Source organism: Artemia sp. Qi Xiang Cuo, chromosome 5, assembly GCF_049724085.1.
Source record: "Artemia sp. Qi Xiang Cuo chromosome 5, ASM4972408v1, whole genome shotgun sequence".
Taxonomy (NCBI): Eukaryota; Metazoa; Arthropoda; class Branchiopoda; order Anostraca; family Artemiidae; genus Artemia; species Artemia sp. Qi Xiang Cuo.
Window position 1 is genome coordinate 57163427 of NC_142798.1, and position 21956 is coordinate 57185382.

The 21956-nt window shown below is 35.8% G+C and overlaps 1 protein-coding gene across 1 annotated transcript in view; it reads left to right on the forward strand.

The window, feature by feature from the left end:
• Positions 1-21609: 21609 nt before the first annotated feature.
• LOC148952311 (uncharacterized) overlaps positions 21610-21956 on the forward strand; it is a 391162-nt gene continuing 390815 nt past the window's right edge. Inside the window, exon 1 of the mRNA XM_089088921.1 lies at positions 21610-21860. The gene's annotated coding sequence lies outside the window, so the exon portion shown is untranslated. The remainder of the gene's footprint in view (positions 21861-21956) is intronic.

A 21956-nucleotide genomic window follows, 5' to 3' on the forward strand; every position in this document is an offset into this window, starting at 1 on the left:
TCTGTTGACTTTATATATCTCTTGCGGGAGAGATCATTGACAGTATGCTAGAGGAACGATTTTATCATATTTCCTCTGTATAAACATATATTCACAACAGTTGAATACGATAAAATACACAACTAGCTTCGTCTATTAGAAGAATTTATAAGAAAATCTAATCATAATTATTAAAAATGTGAGTGGATTTTCATTATTGTTTTTATAGCAAACCAAGGGCGTAATTTGCTATGGAACAGGGGGGGGGGGGCAACTGTCCCTCCCACACCTTGGCTTACCTAGCCCCCCCCCCCCCTCAAATGTGTTTTCTTTAAAAATCTTGTCAAAACTAAAACAAGCCTGCATAATTCAAGCATCCGCTGAAATGGGTCAGTTTCCTTTAGTATATCTTTACCTTTATGGATTATATGGCTCTCATTTTTCAGTTTTCACTGTCATTTTTACTTGATTTGGGAGCATTTCCCTCCCCCTCAGGATTTTGACGAAATTACGCCACTGTACCAAACAAGAAAATATAAGATTTTGAAACTAAGTCCTCTCTGGAAGCCAACACAGGCGTGCCACTAATATTAGAATTTTACATTAAATCAGTGTTTTCCAAGTTTCAATACGATACCTACATGAACTATTTGAGTAACTTCACAGGGTTATAATAATTTCACACAAAAAAGATGGTAACTCGAATTTTTTTTTTTTTTATTTTGACCGTCACTACGTTTAAGATGCCTTGAATAAGAAAATGGTTGTAGGTTATAAGTATCTTTTTGTTCACGCCATTTCCTTGTTCGTTTTTCGACATCAGATTCTCATATATATATAAAAAAAAAAAAAAAAAAAAAAAAAAAAAAAAAAAAAAAAACAGCAACCAATTTATCAAAAAAAAAAACAGCAACCAATTTAAGCAAAAATCCAAAAGCAAATAAGCACAATTTCTAATTTTAATTTATAAAAGGCACACAGAAAGAATTACACATAGCCTAATCAAACAATTTTTAGCCAATATACCGAACTTCACAAAAACTTGCGATTACTGTCCTCAACCGACCATTTTTAGATTTGAACCAACAAGCCAGGTTTCATTGAACCATCAAGTACTAGTTTGACGCTTATATTTCGAAGATATCGGTTATCAGAATAGTTTGTATTCCCTGTTCTCCCTCAAATCACTCTTAGCTACGAACCGACTTCAGTTTTACCATTCCTTGATTCCATTCAGCAGTAGATTAATAGCCAGTGAGCTTTGTTTAGCAGCAGTATCTACAGCTGTTACTTTGCTACAATTTTCCGAGTGGGGGTCTGCACAATTTTCTATAAAATATTTAACCACAACCCACAACCATTGCATTTGAACTCACAACGCAATGTAGAGGTGTATTATTGTCAGAATCTTTTTCTGGTGTGGTTATTTTCTCTTCGTCGAGAAGCTCCTCCCAGCTGTCTGGTATTTTTTTCTTTTGCTGCTAGCTCTAGAGTAGAGTCATTGACTTTTACTTCTTCCGTCGCCTCTTCTGGTTTTGTAACGGCAAAAGGGGTTGACTCTTTTTCTTATTTAGGCCTGATTCTTGTTCCAGGTCGAGCTGTCTTTTCAGTTATTCTTTTCTGTTCAGGAAGAAGAAAAGATGTTGAATCGGCCCATACTTCTAAAGTAGATGCCATTCTTTACTTTTTATGTTTTTGCTTTGCTGTAAGAATTAATTTTTTAGGTTTACGCTCTTTTGATCCATGTGATTCCTTGGTCACTTGATCCCTTGCTCTTTCCTTGGTTCTTGATTCATCCATCTTTTCTTCTATAAAATTATTCTGAGTTTGTGCTGAACTCCCTGATGAATTGGTTGACCTTTTTTCTTCTCTACAGGGGTTTTCTTCTGTTTCGGTCTGAGCGGCATTGTCTTGACGCTGTTCTTTTTCTTGTGTGGTTATTTTCTTTTCGTCCAGAAGCTCCTCCCAGTTGTCTGGTATTTTTTCCTTTGTTCCTGGTTCTTGAGTAAAGTCATTGACTTTTACTTCTTCCGTCGCCTTTTCTGGTTTTGTAACGGCAAAAGGGGTTGACTTTTTTTCTTTTTTAGGCCTGATAACAGCACCATATGACATTAGAAACTGACAAATATCTAATGCTCCTCGTCTGGCAGCATAATGCAAGGGGATGAAACTTTTAAATTCTAAAACATTTACAATTGTCTCGTTTGAAACTAGTAGCTGAAAAATTTCTAGTCTACTTCCTTCAGCAGTATAATCTAAAGCTGTTTTCTGGAAATTATCCATAAAATTACGATGTAAGTAGTAACCATGTATGCACCGCGAGGGGTGATTTCAGGGGTGAAATACTTCATATACACCATATACAGTACAGTTTCATCGATACATTACTTACCACAGACGGGCATCTAGTGCTACAGACGGTACATGCCTTACCAGACAGGTTTCTGTGTCAAAACCCATTTTCTGAACCAATCAGAGACAGTTAATACGGAGGGTACTTAATTTACAGTGCAGTTTCAACGGTACATGCCTTACCATGGTCATGTATCAATTACTGCGCCGGGGACAAGACTTCTCAGACATGTTTTTTTAGGTTCAATAGCCAAAACTGAAGACCTTTATATAGCGTATTCAAAGCTTTAATTGTCTTTCTCTAAAAGTGCTAGTTTTAGCCAGAGGTCATATAATCGTGCTTTTTTGTGTATAAAATGATGATGTAAAAACTAGTTTTCGTCAGTTTGAAAAACTATTTCAATAAGTTTATTACCTGTCTTTCTTGTTAAATTTATTCGTATTGAAACGGAGAATCTCAAAAGGATCTTATTAAGTGAATATTTTTTATTCTTGTATTATAAAAAAACAGATCTTTTTCGTATAGTTACCTTTAGCTATCTTATCACATTGGGTTTCTGATTGACAGCGGACTACATTTCTAACGCATAATTCAAACGCTTTGTGACAGTTGTTTAGGTATAGGGTATTTTGGCTAAAACGGTTCTTAACTAGTTTGCAGAAATATCTCATATTTAAGACAAAAACTGACGAGCAATGCGTCTCCTTTAAATATGTACAATATCTTTAATGTGTTGGGGTGGGCTTTGGTTTTTGGGAGGGGGAACGGCACCCCCCATTATTATTCTGAATAAATACCAAACGGACCTAATAGTCAAAATTATGTAATTTTTTTATGCATCGTATGTAAAATATAGATAGCTTAGGCTCCATCTAGGCCTGGCAAAATTCTTTCTTCTTTTTTACGAGTTTAAGCAGATTGAAATTTAAGCCTATAAGTTTTAAAATCTGACGTTCATAATTGAAAAAGACATACAATTTATTTTCTTTTGTCTGGCGTGAGCTTTGGTTTTGGGGAGGGGAACACCGCCCCCTATTAATATTCTGAGTAAATATCAAACGGACTTAATAGTCAAAATCGTGTTATTTTTTATGCATCGTATTTAAAATAGATAGCTTAGGCTCCATCTAGGACTGGAAAAATTCTTTTATCTTTTTTAGGAGTTTAAGCAGATTGAAATTTAAGCCTTTATGTTTTAAAATCGTGACGTTCATAATTGAAAAAGACACACAATTTTTTTTTATTTTATCCTGCGTGAGCTTTGGTTTTGGGGAGGGGGGAACGGCACCCCCGATTAATATTCTGAATAAATATCAAATGGACCTAATAGTCAAAATTGTGTTAATTTTTTCATGCATCGTATTTAAAATATAGATAGCTTAGGCTCCATCTAGGACTAACATAATTCATTCTTTTTTACGAGTTTAAGCAGATTGAAATTTAAGCCTATAAGCCTATAAGTTATCTGAGGAAAAAACTGAAAATTAATTTTTATTCAAGGAGATTGATGGTCCAAGTCTTCCTGAGCAAAAGCGACCAAAGCTCGATGGTGAGTCTGGGACTACTGATGTGGACCAAATTGGATCATTGAACATGGCGAGGAGAAGTGTAATCCCCTATGCACCGCCATCTGATAGGCAGGACATTTCTCACGAGTTACCTGCAATTTCTGACGTAAGTGCCTTTATCAGATAGTTATGTATATTTGATAATGGATTAATTGTGGATGGGAGGGGGAAATAGGTGATGAGGGTACAAAAACAACTATTTCTATTCTACATAAATGAAAATCGTTAATAACCCCTATTTTTATTCAAGTTTATAATGCACTTACAATTTTGCAATGAAAATAGATCATGAATGCTAAATTAGCAAAAACCTAAGGAGTTAGATACTTCTTGTTAAATTTTATGCTATAGCATTCGTATATTCTTATTTTTAATCATAATAATTTTAAAATCAGCTAATTGTGTGTGTGTATAAACTCATGGGCTAATTGTTGAAAAAGAGGGGTGGAGGGGGACAAAACAAATCCTTTTCTATTTTACATAACTGACCATAGAGACTATTAATACTTCATTTTTTGACTTTATAAAATAGTGGATATTGCAAATGGAAAATAAATCTTGATCTTATAGATTAACATCGGTGAATTATAACCTACATGAGCATCAGCTCAAGGAACATTTATTTTCAATGAGCCTTCACCAATCCTAACACCGCCAATGGATTAGCTGGATGGTGCTGTAACTGATAGTGACTTAGAGTGGCAGAAGGGTTTCTTAAGCAATCTTTTTGGTGACATTGATAGTCTAGATGATTTAAGCTGTGATAAAGATATTACTGAGGACCCTGAATGGTCAAATAGGCTTATGAACGAATATTTAGGTGATAACCCCCAAGTGCATCTAAACCGAGTCCGCATGCTACTTCTATTGATGATGTGAATAGACATAAAATAAAATTATGTCACAAGACAATGCTGGGTGGCTTGATCAGCTATCCCCAAACAAATGTATTATTTGGGACGATTTTACTCGTGGGTTAATCGAAAACCAAACCCCCACTATTTTAATGAATAATAATAAAATTCAGGATAAATTCGCAATAGCTGATCAGCTATCCTCTAACACACTGGAAGGTGTGCTCAGTGAATTGGGGAATTTCCCCCCGCGCCCCACTATTGCAATTGAACAGACTGGTGGTGGTGCTATTGAAGATTTTATGCCACCCCCACTATTGAGGTTGAAGAGACTGGTGACAATGAGACATTAGCGTCACCAGCATTTACACTACCTGATTTGTCATTTTCTACTTCTGCCTTGCATCACTTAATGTCTACACGGCCGTTTTCGGTGACCCCTTTAATTATTTAATGCCAGGGGGTATAGTAACAGACCCCCAGGCTATTACTCAATCCTATGTTAACAATATTCGAGCCCTTCTTGGACAAAAAGAATGGGGTGTGGGGAGGGAGGGACAGTTTAAAAGCAGCAATAGCACTAAAAATTCATTTTTTAAATAAAAATCCGAGCGAACTTTACTCAAAATACTCACATACAGAAATGTTAGCAATTGGCCTGCATTTGGAAAATTATGAGGATGTTTCTTTTACATTGGGTCAATAGCATAATAATTAAACTGGACAATAATAATGAGGGGCGTAGCGGGTCGGTTGTTTTATTTATTGAGAATTTAAGCGTTAATATTTGTAGGTTTGAAAAAGATTTTATTTAAGAGGGGAGTGGGGATATTGAATTAAAATATCGTTCTGATTTAGAGGGTTGTCAGGGTATACAACGATCCGTTTCGATGCGAGGCTAGGGTGTTTCAGGTATGCATTTTTGATTGCAATCTCTAGACCTCTGCGTGATATTACCTCTAAGAAAAAGTTAGATGAATTGGTAGCTAATAAGGATTGATTAAAATTTCCTAAAGTAGATTTCGATTATTTAAACGGTCAATTTACCATAATATTAAAAGGGATAGATGTTTCTGAGCGGATTACAGAACATTGAAAGATTGGTATTACGGTGCTACAATATGAAACAGAAATTGAAGAGGGTCAGAGTTCTGATAAAAAGTGTGTATTTTTCAAGTGACGGCTCCGTCTATTGAATCAGTGAAGCATTGGGTCTGGCTTCTATACACGCCTCCTTCAAAGTATGATTCAATTGGACATTTTAATCCAATTACCGATATTAGTAGGGTTTTATGTGAGGGTATAAATCGGGGTGGTGTATGCTACCATTGTCAAACATGCCTATACAGATTTAGTAGTAATTTAAAGCTAAAGCATCACATGAAACACTGTAAACGTCATGGTTACCAGGCTGTGGAAACGGTTAGCGGTGATAGAGCGATATTGCATTTTAAGAATTTCCAAAACTCACTCCTGCAGAGTAAAAAAATCGCTTTGAATTGTGAAGCCAAACTCTCAGACATGTACGATTCGTCAAATCCAGATCATGTTAAAATATATAAGCCATAGGGGTCTTTTACGCTCTCGCGCCAAGAGACTCAAGTAATACCATGCATGTGCTTGATGTAGTTAAGTCGCCGGGTGGGGAAGACTTCATGCGCACGGCATTGACCAGTCTGATTAAGACAGAGAATGGTGCAATTTCTCGCCCACGCTATACAAACTTTTCTATGGTTCTATGACCAGATGACAGATTGGCCATTAAAAATCGTAAAATATAATGGGTTTGTAAGGGAGAATTTGATGATGGTAGTGGGATCGGGGGAAAGATGAAGGTGGTCGACCATGATCATTTTTGGCAGGAAATTACATCGGGAGGGAGTAACTTTAGAGGGGTTGCACATCAATCGTGCAATATAAACGTTAGACAGCAATATTTCTTACCTGTTTTTGTACTCAATTCCCATTACGATTTAAAGTTTGTTTTACCGGCGTTGGCCCGCATTGCCAAGCTGGGAGTTGTAGATAACCTAGGGGTAAATGGTTCTTTTTTCTATAATATCATACCTAAATCATCGGAGAAGCTGCTGCTGCTAGAATTCCTGTGGAAAACAGTAGACAAGGGTAACACGTGCCTGAATAAAATCCATTTTTTAGACTCTTTCAGTTTCTTCCCCAAGTCTTTAAGTCAATTGATTCAGTTACAGAAAAGTGACAATTTTGATAGTTTTCCCCTCCTTGAACAGCGCTTCCCCGATGATGAAATGTATGATTTATTAATGTATAAGGGCATATACGCATATGATTACTCTAACTCTACCTCGAGGATAGATGAGGTGTCAATACCGCCTATCGAAGCAATTTACAATTCCCTTACGGATAGTCAATGAACCACTGGTAACTATATATCTGCCAAAATGGTTTGGGTAACAGGAGGATGTAAAAATGGGCGGGTTTACTGTAAACTCTACTTGGATAATGCTGTATTGACTCTTTTGGACATTTGTGCAAAAAACGGATAAAATCTTTGGTAACTTTGGGTTGGATTTAGGGTATTATTTTTCCATTCCGCATCTGGTGATGGACTTCATTCTTAAAATCAGTAAAGAAGAAATTGGTCTGATCTCCGACGTGGATCAGCATCTATTTGTAGAGATATGAATGAGGCAAGGGTATGGTGTCCACGGGGCTGCATCTTGGAAACGGACACGACCGGAAAACACACTTGTGAACACTCAGTCGTGGTTTTTTTGGATATGGGGTCCCTTAGTCCGTCGGTAATCTCTCGCTGCTGCTGGCCACCTGATAGTTACAAATACCTTGATATTTCTTTGATTTCAAATTATCACAGAATTTCTACCTTTGAGGAAAATTGGTTGCAACGATGGTTTTTTTAAATTGACGGTGAAATACCCATGGAAATCTATGACTCGGTAAAAGACTTTGTTCTCCCGTGCATAAATAGACCGATGGGTAAGGACTCTCTTAGTCCCAACAATTTATCTTTAGTAGAGGATGGGAGTATGCACTGGGTGCCTTCAAAGTCAAAACTTATTGCTGACCTTAACCCGAAACAGAATATCGTTGTTCATCATCTTCGTTGTTCATGCTATTGAGATGGGTGGTGTCCAATGGTTTCAAAGTCACAAAGATTCATAGAGCCCTCCAATTTGATCAAGAGCCTTATATGAAAATGTTTATTGACACCTTTGTCAGTAAACGTTCACAAGGAAAACGAAGGTTGAAAAGGAAATCTATAAACTCATTTTGAACTCAGCCTTCGGTAAAATGTATGAAAGCTTACGAAAGAGACGTCGCTGTGACATTTTAACCAATCCCAATGACAATCATAGACTCTAATATGGTGCTCCTACATCGCAAGAAAAGAAACATTATTTTAAATAAAAATATTGCAGGTGGGAGTAAAATAATGGCAATATAAAAAAAAAACTCATGTTGTCATTTTATTATAACGTATGCAAGGTACAAGGCCGATTGAGGGACAAGTTCAAGTGTATTATAGACACTGATTCACTCCTGTTAAAAGTTAAAACTGAAAATTTGTTGAATGATTTGGAAAATAGACAGTACATTACCTCGTGGATGGACTATACCAACTGGAACAAATCCCTCTATCCAGACCTAGTGAAGCGCCAGGTCCCAAATCGATTGTTAATGTTAAAATCTGAAACGGGAAGCGATCTGATATCAAGTGGTGTGTTACCTGGGCCGAAGTTATACTGTATGGAAACGCACAATAAGGATATCAAACAAGTTTGCAAGGGAGTGCCTACACACTTAGTAAAAAAATTTTCAATATGAGTGTTTATAGAAACTGTGTGGAACATAGCTTTTCCCAAGAGCGAAAGTCATAGCGATTCGCTCTTCATAATTTAAAAACGACACAGTTAGAGTTGAGAAAAACGCCATGTCGGCCATATCAAACAAATTTTATATGCTTGAGGAAGGTGTGAAGGTACTAACAAACGAACACTATATAATTTCAGATCGATTTGAATGTGTAGAGCATTGATAAAAACTCGGCCTGGATAAATTAACTTAAATTCTTTCATAGTGCAAGGTGGGTTGGTGGGGGGGGGGGGTGGGAATTTCTTTTTTGTTTTTTATCAAAATTAATAAATTTTCAATATGCTTATGCAAGGCAGTTATTTCTTCATAACTTAATTTTCAATATGCAAGGCAGTTATTTCTTCATAATTTATTGTCCCCGGCCGGGCCCGGCTCGCCGCAGTGCCCCCCCATGCTTGCCGGCCACCACAGTGGCCGCCTTGGCCTTCGGTCACCTTAGCGGCTGCCCCCGGGGGGTGGGGGGAACCCCATTTCAAATTAAAAATGTGTTGTAATTTTTTTGTAAAATACATAAAAAAAAGTTATATTATTTTAAGTGTATTTATTTTTTAATAAAAAAAGTGTTTTTTTTCCTAGTGCCTATTTCAAATAAATTTTGTATTTTTTGTAAATAAAAAAAGAAAAAAGTGTGATATTATTTTAAGTTTTTGTTTGATAAAAAAGTTTTTTTCTAGTGCCTATTTCAAATAAATGTTCTTGTTTTTGTTATAAATAAATAAAAAAAATCTTAATTAATCGTATTTACTAGATATAAAGTTCTTTTATCCTAGGGCCTATTTCAAATAAATGTTGTTTATGTTTTTGTTATAAATAAATTAAAAAAAATCGCGATTATGTGTATTTTTTGGTTTAATAAAAAACTTCTTTTTCTAATTGCATTATTATTTTTTGTAATAATGCTGCTTTTATGTTAAAAATAAAAGAAAATATGATTCTTTATTGGTTTTGTTTTTCTTCTTATTCTTTAATGGAGTAGTAATAGGGAAATTATTTAGGCATCAGACATCTATAGTTTACAATTAGTTGTGGGTCCGCTTTTAAAAGGAATTGCATATTGTGAAAGTTATAAACATCACTTATACTACTTTTGTTGTTTTTTTTGATGACGCGACACGTTGCCCTTCTATCAAATGCGATTAAGATTTGTGAATCGCTCCTAAAGAACCAGCCAAAAAAATCTCTTGGTACTGTCTCGTTTGATAGTGGTCTAATATTCGAATTAGGCTAACTGCTTTATCGGGGGTGGTGCAAGAACAGTTTGTAAAGGGACTTGATGTTACCAACGATTTTAAGCCGAACTCTTGGCTGATTATTGATGATTTAGCTGAATCCATCGAACAATGGTCCCAGGAAATGTTGCAACTGTTTACTGTTCACTCACATCATGAACAGATTTCCCTTACTCTAGTTCTACACAATCTCTTTCATCGAAGCAAATATATGCGAACACTTGCTTTGAACTGTACCTACCATATCATCTACAGAGTTTTTCGTGATTCTAGCTCGCTAATAACTCTCAATAAACAAATATACCCCGGCACCCCCAAATATCTACTTTCAGCATACAATCAAGCAACTAATAAACCCTACGGCTACATCCTATTGGATCTGATTCAAAATACACCCGAAGATTTAGGTGTCGCCAAAGATATTTTTACAATGAAATTACAATATATCTCCCAGTGAACAGTAAAAAAGGCTATTAGTTGCCAGCATGACACTGAAGAAACTGCATGAAAATAAACATTTGTTTTCCGTTCTAAGCACATCAAAACCCCCACTTCGGAAAGCCATGCTCAAATATCGTATTGACAACGATTTCATTAATCTAATATCTGAACTTTATTTAAATTTAACTGAGAGCAATGTTCAACTGCCAGAAGTAGTTAAGCAACAGGCAAAGCAACATCGTTCCATTGTACGTGCATTGGCTTGTAAAAAGAAAGGAAAAATTTCTAAAGGAAACGTCTTCTTCAGGCGGGTTGGTAGCTTTTTTACACTTTTACTGCTAATAATTAAAGGACTTGTAAATAGTTTTCTCTAAATGGCTAAACCCTATAAATTGACTCCAATAGAACTCGCTCTTTCACCAGTGGCGCACTTTGTGCACAATCTGAGTAAATTCATTAACAATGAGAATATTGACGATGATAAAAAGCTACTTTTACTTCAAGACGCACTTCACCGAGTAAAAGTGATATGGGCCTGTTTTCGTTGAAACTACGTAGGTCTATTCTGATGCTTAGATTTTGGTTGAAGCTCATTAGGTGTAATGAAGATAGACTAGTAAGAGCAGCTTATTATCAGATGTTGAGTTATGGTTCGAAAACGTCGTGGCCATCCCAAATTAGGTCATTACTAGAAAGAGTGGGAATGCCTTACTTATCGAATGATGGTCTTGGTTCCTTTGATCTACCAACAAATTTAGTAAGCCAGGTACGATTTATCTTAGAGGGTCAAAAAATTCAGTATTGGCAAGGGGTGGTTTTAAATTCTACTACGCTGAATCATTACAATCAGGCTAAACCTAGTTTTGGAGAGGAAATCTATTTTAAATCTAATTTACCGGCTATGATTTTATGTCGATGGATTCACCGCAGGGAGAATTGCCTTCCAATACAGAGCAGGCAGATGGTGTTCGACAGGGGGATCGTTGATCCTGAAGGTCGGTATGTGTGTCCTCTTTGTAGAGATGAGGACGGAGATTTTGACCATTTTCTCTGAAAGTGCCCGGTGCTCTCTGGTTTAAGGGAAAATTACTTACACGGGATTGTTTTGCTACTTTCTGGTATTTTACAAAAAAGTAATCCAACCACAATATTTCGTATTGGTGCGTGCATAGAGAAGGGATTAGAAAGAAGGAAAAGTTTTTACAATTAATTATTATTTACTATATGGAATTACATTTATTTTCTCTATAAAGTACCATCAGGTATTTTTTGCAACATATCATGTTTCTGTGTGTTCCGCAATTTGTTCTGTTGTTATTTCTTTATTTTTCATAAATGTTTGTGTATGTCTCTTGGGCTTTGGAAATTCACGATCTATCTATCTATCTATCTATGGAAGTCTTTCAGTTTTTAAGATACTTGCGGTATGTAAATTCTTCTTTTTTCCTTTCCTTAGCACTTTTCAACAAAACTAAAAAAAACTTAAATAAAAGTCTCAAATTTAGAAACCTTGTTTTCCCCAGGAAGGAGGGTATTTTCCGCGAGGGTATTTTCCAAGTAGGAGGTATTTTCCGCCGGGATTACTTTCTGTGGGGGGTATTTTTCATGGGGGACATTTTCCGGTGAATTTTCCACATTGGGGTATTCCCCGGGGGGTTCCACCACCACCACAACCCCCCCCCCCCACCCCCAATTCACTATATTCATTCATGTTATTTTACTGTGTTTGTGCCGTATATTTGGCTTTAAATACACTTATTTATCTATCTATCTTATATGCAGAATAATTGTACCAAACACATTTTGCATGCAGACCCGCTATACTTTACCCCCCCCCCCTAATGTGCAAATCTATAGCCCAAATTTATTTCTAAAGTAACAAAGAAACTAACGAAAAAACCGGTGTGTTCTCGAATTTTACACAGCGTAAACTTGAGTGAGTGGCGCATAATACACAAGTACCAAAATTCCTTCCCTCTTACGGAAATTAAAAAAATAAAACTCAAATAGAATTCTCAAATTTGGAAAGCCTTATTTTCCACGGGGGGTCCGAGGGGGTGTTTTCCGGGGAGGAGGGTATTTTCCATGGGAGAGTATTGTCCGGGGGGGGTATTTTCTGGGGGGGGGGTATTATCTGCAGGGGTATTTCCGTAGGGGGGGGGTATTTTCCGATTTTTTCCGTGAGGGGATAATCACCAGGGGGGATAAACGTCGGCAACGTAAATTTATTCCTGCTTTAATTTACAGGTGAAGGTGGAAGGAAATCTTTGCAGAGTTTCGCGATAGCGACACAATTGAACGTCTGCCTTCTTCGCAGGTGGATAAATCAATAAAGAGTTTCTGCGTTAGCCCTCAAAATCTTGTGTTACTATCTATCCCCAAATATTTGAAGATAGTTCAATTTTGGAAAAAAGTGTAAAATCAACATTACAATTTTCGGCGCTGACAAGACTGGAAAAAAAAAACTGAGCTGCCTCACAGCCCAATGTTACTTTTCAAAGATAGAATACGCATGACTATATATACCTTTTTAGAATAAATGTTCTGATTTTGTCTCAAAATAGTTGAACTTTCAAGCCCCTCCCCTAAAAAAATATTTTTCTATATTTAACTCACTTCTATATCTGGCACCGCAGAATATTTAAAGACGTGGAATTGCACAATCAGACAATTAGCAGATTCTAAAATGATTCCAGCAAAATTATTAGTTGAATAAATTTAGTTGTGATCGCAAATAAAGGAAGAATTCTACACAAGAATTTCAACTAATTCTTTTTGTTTCAGACAAAATTTCATAGATTTGCAGACAGAGTGTTAATTCACGGAAATGTGGCGTGGAAGACAAAATGTGTTTTTTGAAATGTTGGGGAGGGGAGTTTTTTTTTTCAGTGAGAAAACCCAAAAAACTATTTACCAGTAAAAATACAAAAAAGCCGCTTTCCAAATTTGAGAGTTTTATTTTTTTAATTTCCGTTGGGGGAAGGAGTTTTGGTGCTTGTGCATTATGCGCCACACACTCAAGTTCACGCTGTGTAAAACTCGAGAACAAACCAGTTTCTTCGTTAGTTTTTTTGTCAGCCTAGCGCGAAGCATGACAAAGACAAGTGAGAGAATATATGGGAAATATATAATTTGGGCTATATATTTGCACATAAGGAGGGGGGAGGGTAAAGTATTTGGACAGTTTGAAGTCAGAAAAAAATTCTTTCTAGGTATATAGCCACTAAAAAATTACAAAAGAATAGCGAGGTATCTGGAAATTTTGCTAACTAACAAAAAAAAAAAAAAAAAAAGTAAATTTAATGTTTCATTTAAGTGTATTTTCCAAGTGTTGAGTGTTATTTTTTTTTTCAATGACCGTTATTCCAAGCATTAAGTACCATTATTAGGTTAATGTAGTGTTTCATTTAAGTGTTCGCTTAATGATCGCTGATCAAAGTTTGTTAATTTTGCCTTTCATTTATGTTATTTTACTGTGTTCATGGCCGGATATTTGGATTTAAAATAAACTTATGTATCTATTTTTTTAATTTGCATAATAATTTTACCATAAAAATTTTGCATTCAGACCCGGTTTACTTTATACCCCCCCCCCCCCTAATGTGCAAATCTATAGACCAAATTTATTTCTAAAGTAGCTAAGAAACTAACGAAAAAACTGGTGTGTTGTCGAATTTTACACACCATAAACTTGAGTGAGTGGCGCATAATAAACAAGTACCAAAATTCCTTCCCCCTACGGAAATAAAAAATATAAAACTCAAATAAAATTCTCAAATTTGGAGAGCCTTATGTTCCACGGGGGGGGGGGGGGGGGGGTATTTTCTGGGGGGCATTTTCCGCGCGGGGGGGGGGGTATTTTCCGGGGGTCCTTTTTTTGGGGGGGGGGTAAACGCCGGCCACTGTTCCGTTTATCTCCATTAGTCTCATCCTTCAGAGCGACCACAGCTGACAAACCTTTCTCTGTTTTTTGGCTCCCCTGAAAAGTTACTAAAATGGCGTGTGTTGCACTTTTAATTATCACAGCCGAGCCATTTTAAGAATTCAATGTATTTTCTGTATTTACCGATATTAAGACGGGTGGTAAGAAGTTCAGTCATATTAAAACCAAGACTCTTTCAATTACTTTTTGAAGAACTGGCGCTTGATGAGTCCAGAGTGACACAAGGGAAAGCCAATCAGAGCCAGGTAAAATAGAAATATTTTTTTGCAATTTACAAAGACAATTTTAACCAGCTCCATAAAGGAAATGCTATCATCAAATTATTTATTTGTCAAATAAGGGGAAAGCCGACCCAGAGTCTACTAATGCTAATAATACCCTTTGTTGTGCTGGTGACGGTTTTATTGTTCAGGGGAAAGTATACAGCTGTTAGAGCTTCCCGTCATGACAGGGTAACAATGTGATTCTTTTGAGTTTTATATAGCCGTTTTGAATTGGATTTAATGGCTTATTTTGTGGGTGAAACAATTACGTGACAAATGATCTTGATATTGACAATTTTTCAGAAGAATTCCTGTAAGGCAGTTTGAGATTCAAGTTTAAGCAATAAAATTTTCTCGTCAATAATATTTTATACTATTTCACGTTTTTATTTATAAGGCCAAGTTATGTCGTTAAAATGAACACGGACACACTTAGAGGAAGGCCTCAGGGCCCAACCCTGCCCGAAACGTTCAAAATAATAAATTTCTCGTATTACTGAAAACTTCTTATTTAAACTATGAAATATATTGTTTTTACATTTCCCCCCCTGAAAAAAAAATGTGCAAGGTCCTGAAAAAGCTTCAAAATGGCAAAACTTACCTACATTGATATGGCGTTTATCGACATACCATGGCGTATATTGGGTTTATAGGCGTTTATTGAGAACATTGGTATTTCTGGATTGAGAAATGGAAACTGGATTTTGCCTGGAACGTTAATATATGTCTGCAATTAATCACTTGAAAGACACGACAAATGGTTACTCTGATTATTAAGTTTATTTTGATTTCCTCCTTCACAGGATTCACAGAATTTTACAATACACCAAAAGCAGGTTCTTTCAGAGGGCATATTCTGGAAAACAATTTTAAATTCTATGTTAGTACCGATAAGATGATTGCTAGTCTATTTCACAAATCTCCCTGAAATCGGAAGGGAGGGAATTAACTCTTTCAGAAAAGAAATGGATAAAGAGCGCATTTAAAGGTGTGCCTTTCCAGAAAGTTCTGGTCAAATTTCCCGGAATACAACTCACTCTCCCAGCACTAAACTTCGAAATATTCTTCTGCATTTTGTCAATCCTTAATTTAATTATTCACCCTAATTTAACCCAAAAATCTTACACCGTATTCCGCCCATAATGAAAAAATCCATAGAAATCCCTTGAAATGGCCTATTCAGTGCCTATAGTATTCTAAAGCCCTTTACTTAATCGCAAAAGAAAGAGAGAGAGGGAGAGCTTACTCATCGTTTCACCGTTATATGTGATTTTTTCGTTGTTTAAAAATAAAATCTAGTATTTTCCAACTTTTTCTTTTGAATGATCGTCGTATGCAAGGCCGCACCCAGGATTTTTTTTTGGGGGGGGGTACACAAAAAAACTCAAAACGCATAAAAAATTTGTTTATATCCGTTCTTGTTACGTTTTTACGAGTCATAAAAATATTTCGGGGGGGGGGGGGTTCAAACCCCCCTAACTCGCCCCCTGGGTACGGCCCTGGCTGTATGTGTGTGGAGGATAGTTATATCATAAGTTATTCCAGACATTCTAATCTATTAGAATTCCATCACTCTATCAACAATTCAAAGATTACGTTTCACTAAAGTTGTCTATGAGAGGTACAATACAAATTTCTTTTCGCAGATTTTTTTTTTTTTTTTTTTTTTTTTTTGTTTAGGTGTTCAAATATCCAATACTCAGAAAATAGTCAATTTGAATGAAAATATAGATTAACTATGAAAAGCAGGAATTTAATTCCAAATGAAGCTAAGTTAGGAATAAAAGCTTAAAGATCTGTATTAGACATTAAATTCTTTTGAAATGAATAAGCTGGTGAGCCTAACGCGGACCAAGCCACATGGTGCTTCGGTATTATAAGTGACAGCCATTTCAAATTATGTGTTCTCGCTCACAAAACTGAAGGCTAAAATATATTTTAAAACAATCGATTTACTAATGTTTTTACAGACTGATTTAGTAGCACCCTATTATTCCGTCTAGCGATCAGATATGGACATACTGAGCCCGTACTTTACCATGTGAGCGATGTTTAGCCATTGGCTTGCTGACTCTGCTGTAAATTTTCAACTTAAAAAAATTCCAAGTGATTTTTCATGACAAAAGTCGGATCGGTCCTTTTCATAACTGACCAGCAGCTTAACTAGGGAGAAGGTTTTGGAGGATCTACCCCCCCCCCTCCATCGAAACTCAGAAAGACAATATAAACTTTTTTGCTCTTAGCTATATAACGTGTAAAAAGCCTTTCAATAGCACCCTCCTCAAAATAAGTCAAGTTCCTCCTGAATTTTAATGCTCGTATCCCCTTGACAGTGAAAAACATAAATATCTCTTGCACAGACCAAGTACAATCTCTGAGGAGTTTGGAAAAATTACTCAACTTTGACAGTTTTCTTAAAGTAGTCTTGAAAGCTCTAGGAATGGAAAAGAAATATACATATTTGATAAATATTTTCTTTGCATTAGAGGGCTATTTCCCTACCCCAAACATGCAGCGCATTTTGATTCTATCTTCATTTATTGCAGTATCACAATTCACCATTTCCATTACCCCATGCCTGACGCATGTCAGATAACCAGACATAGTCCCTGGTGGAGAGGTATTAATTTCAGGTTATCTCAGCAGGGAAAAATGAATAGGATCATTTTTCTCAAGTATAATGCGCAAATAAAAATAGAAGGATAATTTGTAAATAGTTCTCGGCTACATACGCTGTTTTAGGCTTAAACGCTATAAAAGGTTGTGTACAAATAAAACAGGTCCTATCCTAAATAACAATAAGAGGCGCCGATTTCTAAAACCTTTAACAACTTTTTTGTGCAAAAAATAGACACTAGAGGCCAACACAGCTACGTCCGCTACTCTTCCATCCCAATGCAAATTTTCATGTTCTATACCATCCATAAAATTTCAATCTTCTTATGAGCTCTTCTTGGCTCATTTGGTGACAACGTGCTTTTGTTTGTCTTCCGGACGGATAGCCAGAAAGCACAATTCTTCGGAATCAATCGTTCATTGTCCGTAAAAACCTCGCCTCATGGCTTAATTGCTTAGTGGCTTAATGCTTCTTCCATTGTATCCCTAGAATGTGGAAACAAACATCTAGAACTAGTACCTAGAGACACTTAAGAAATGTAGAATCTTCCCGCTAACGTTGAATTTATTCTTCCATTGTCGATATTAGAATCAAAGCAAAACATCAACCTCAGAATACCCTACAAATTTAATTAAAGTTTAAATAATTCACTGGACTTACTTTAATCTGGGCCTCAAACGGGAAAAGAAAATAATTTCTCTGGAATCAAACTTTTTGAAGATACAACATTTTGCTGAAAAACGGTTAAATGAAAATGATTGTGCTTCCTTTGCATGTCTCTTATTTCTTGAGAGCTGTCTAAAACAAACATTTCTTTCCCACCTTTCGAACAGTTTCCAAGCAATTTTCTTCCTTAGTCTTTACTGGATATTTTGTTTCACTTGTTTTCTTAACAATGACTTTACCCGTTTGATATGCAACCACTTCATTGTAATGCTTCTCTTCTCTATTTACGTTTTTAGTTGACTCTTTAAGGGCCAAATGGCTCAATTCTGTACAATTCAAGTTTAAAATTGTTTCTCTTTAAGAAATAAAATATTCAGTTGCATTTGCATCTTAAAAAGTATATATTAAAATATTTATTTTGCTTATTTCTATTCCAATTTTGGTTTTACATTTTTGAATATAAAATAAACACAGATAAAATCAACAAATATCAAACAGTTTGTGGTAACGAACTGTAAGTAAGGAGCGACCCGGCTCAATGGTAACCGAAACTCTAAAAAACGGAATTTTGATACCAATAGATACATCAAAAGAATCAGATTTCAATTGTGATTTCAAATATATAAGTTTCATAGAGTTTAATTTTACCCATCAAAAGTTACGCGCCTAAGAAAAGTTGGCTGCTTTTCAAAAAAAGGGGGAAAGACCCCCTAAAAGCTATAGAACCTTAATGAAAATCACACCATCATATTCAGCGTATCCGAGAACCCTATTGTAGAGGTTTCAAGCTCCTATCTACAAAAATGTGGAATTTTCCATTTTTTGCCAGAAGAAAGATCACGGATGCGTGTTTATTTTTTTTATTTTATTTTATTTTTTTTTCTTTTTCCCAGGGGTGATCGTATCGACCCAGTGATCCTAGAATATCGTGAGAGGGCTCATTTGAACAGAAAATTAAAGTTCTAAGGCCCTTTTTAAGTGACCAAAAAAATGGAGGGCAAATAGGCCCCCTCCCACGCTCATTTTTTTCCCAAAGTCACCTGATCAAAATTTTGAGATAGCCATTTTGCTCAGCATGGTCGAAAAGATTATAACTATGTCTTTTAGGATGACTTAATCCCTCGAAGCCCCCAGGGGGAGGGCTGAAAGTTCTGGACTGTACCCAATGTTAACATATATTATTGGTTATTAGGATGTATACAGAAGTTTTCAGGGAGGATTTTTTCGGGTCGTTGGGGGAGGGGGTGGGTCGGGGGTTATGTTGCGGGATCTTTTCAGGAAAGAAATTTTCATGGGGAAGGGACATTGCTATGAAGGGGACGCCGGATATCCCATCATTATTTTTTAAAAAAATCAGAAATTAAATATAAAAAAACAAGTTTTTCAACTGAAAGTAAGGAGCAACATCAAAACTTAAAACGAACAAACAAATATCAGCTATATGATTGGGTTCACCTTCTAGTCAATGCCTCGCTCTTTAAGCCAAATATTTTTTAGTACTTTCATAAGAGCTATTTATTCTAATTAACGGCCTTTGTGATTAAGGGGTCATTTTAAAGAACTGGTACAAAATTCGAACTTCAGCTTAAAGAGCAAGGTATTGACTAGGGGGCAAACCCCCTAATATACGTATTAAAAATCTATTAATATTGAAGTTCGTTACGTAAGTTAATTCGTAAGTTACGTATATTTATTACTAATAAAAACGTTCGTAAATAAAATTCAACAAGTTTCGAGAAAGCCATTTAACCAAGTAAAAGTAAAATTAATATGCAAATTTGGTTTTAATTATTCATGCACGGTGATCCAAAATTAAAACCTGTATTAATTAAAAAACGTTCACAAATAAAATAAAAAAAAACAAGTTTTTTTTTACTGAAAGTAAGGAACGACGTTAAAACTTAAAACGAACAGAAATTATTCTGCATATGAAAGGGGCTGTCCCCTCCTCAACGCCTCGCTCTTTACGCTAAAGTTTGACTTTCTCCCAACTAATTTTTTTTTAAACAGTAAAATTTTGTTTTAATTGCAAATTTTTTAATTAACTTTAACGAAATTCACACCATCAGATTCAGCTTATCAACGAACATTATTAAAGAAGCTTCAAACTCCTATCTTGAAAAATGTGGAATTTGGCATTTTTAATTAACTTTAACGAAAATTACACCATCACATTCAGCTTATCAGAGAACCCTATTAAAGAAGTTTCAAGCTCCTATCTGCAAAAAGGTGGAAATTTGCATTTTTGCTCGAAGAAAGATCACGATCAAAAAAATGGAGGGCAACAAGGCCCCCTCCCACGCTAATTTTTTTCTCAAAGTCACCCAATTAAAATTTTGAGATAGCCATTTTGTTCAGCATAGTCGAAAGTCTAATTAATATGTCTTTTAGGATGACTTAATCCCCCACAGTTCCCAGGGGAAGGGCTGCAGGATATGAACTTTGCCCATTGCTTACATATTGTATTGGTTATTGGGAAGTATACATACATTTTCAGGAAGGATTTTTTTCTGGGGGGGGGTGCGGGAGGCGGCGATTATTTGGGAGAATCTTTCCGTAGAGGATGTTTCTTTGGGGTAATGGACATTCCTATGGAGGGGGTGCCGGATTTCCAAGCATTATTTAAAAAAACAATCAGAAATTAAATTTTAAAAAAAAACAAGTTTTTTCAACTGAAAGTAAGAAGCAACATTAGAACTTCAAATAAAGAGAAATAATAACGTAGGCTATATGAGGGGCCTCTGCCCCGATTCAAGACATTGCTCTTCGCGCTGTAGTTTTTTTTAGTGATTTCAAAACAGCTACCAATTCTAATTAAACTGCCTTTGTGGTTCCGAAGTGTGTGAATCAATATCTTTTTTAACTTTTAAAGTAAAGAACGTTGTATTGACTAAGGGGAGAACCCCCTTATATACGTAATAACATATACGTAATAAAAAAAAAAAAAAAACAAGCGATACGGCTCAATAGTAATCGAAACTCTTAAAAACGGAGTTTTGATGTCAATAAATGTATCAAAAGAATGGGCTTATAATGCTAATTCTAAATATATAAATTTTATTAAGTTTAGTATTACTCATCAAAGGCTACGAGCCTGAGAAAATTCACCTGATTTTTTAAAGAGGGGGGAAACATCCCCTACAAGTGAAAGAATTTTAATGAAAATACCACCGTCAGATTCAGCGTATCACAAAACCCTATTACATAGGTTTCAAGCTCATATCTGCAAAAATCTGCCAGAAGAAAAATATACGAATATAGAAGTTCGTTACGTAAGTTAATTTTTAAATTACGTCAGAACCAAATTTAGATACAGCCATTTAGCAAAAGAAGAGTAAATTGTTTATGCAAATTTTGTTTACTTATTCAATGACGGCGAGCCAAAATAAAAGCTGCATTAACTAAAAAACGATCAGAAATTAAATGAAAAAAACAAGTTTTTTCAACTTAAAGTAAGGAGCAATATTAGAACTTCAAACGAACAGAAATTATTCCATATATGAAAGGGGCTGTCCCCTCATCAACGTCCCGCTCTTTACGCTAAAGATTGACTCTGTCTCACATCTTTATTTTTTTAAACAATAAAAACTTTAACGTAAAGAGCGAGACGTTGAGGAGGGGACAGCCCCTTTCATATACGGAATAATTTCTGTTCGTTTTAATGTCACTCCTTACTTTCAGTTAAAAAACTGTTTTTTTTTTATTTAATTTATAAACAAGAGCGGTGTGCTTCCTTCGCTATGTGTTGTAAGAAGCAAGTATGCTTCCAGTTGGTATCTCGAAATTAGAGATTCGTTGGATGCGCTCGAATCAAGTCTCTGCCCGCACTCCTCGGGAAAATTGTGGGATTTTCCCGAACTGTCAGTGTATTGGAAAGCAGTTTAAGTAGCGTTTCTGGAAGGTGTGTTTCCAGGTTTTTGTAACTTTGTATGGTTTTCCAAAATTATCAAAAACTTTGCTTCGGATAATAAAAATGCCCGACAGTATATATTGCTGTTAAGTGGGGTTCTAAATCTAGTGGCTGGATGTTAGACATACTTGCTAATAAATTGGATTGTATGGATTTACTCTTAAAAGGCAGGTAGCTTTTGCAAAGTTTTAGGGAAAACCTGTAATTGAAGATGTCAAATGTGTTTCTCCAAAGTGATACAAATGGTAAAAAAAAGTCTTTTA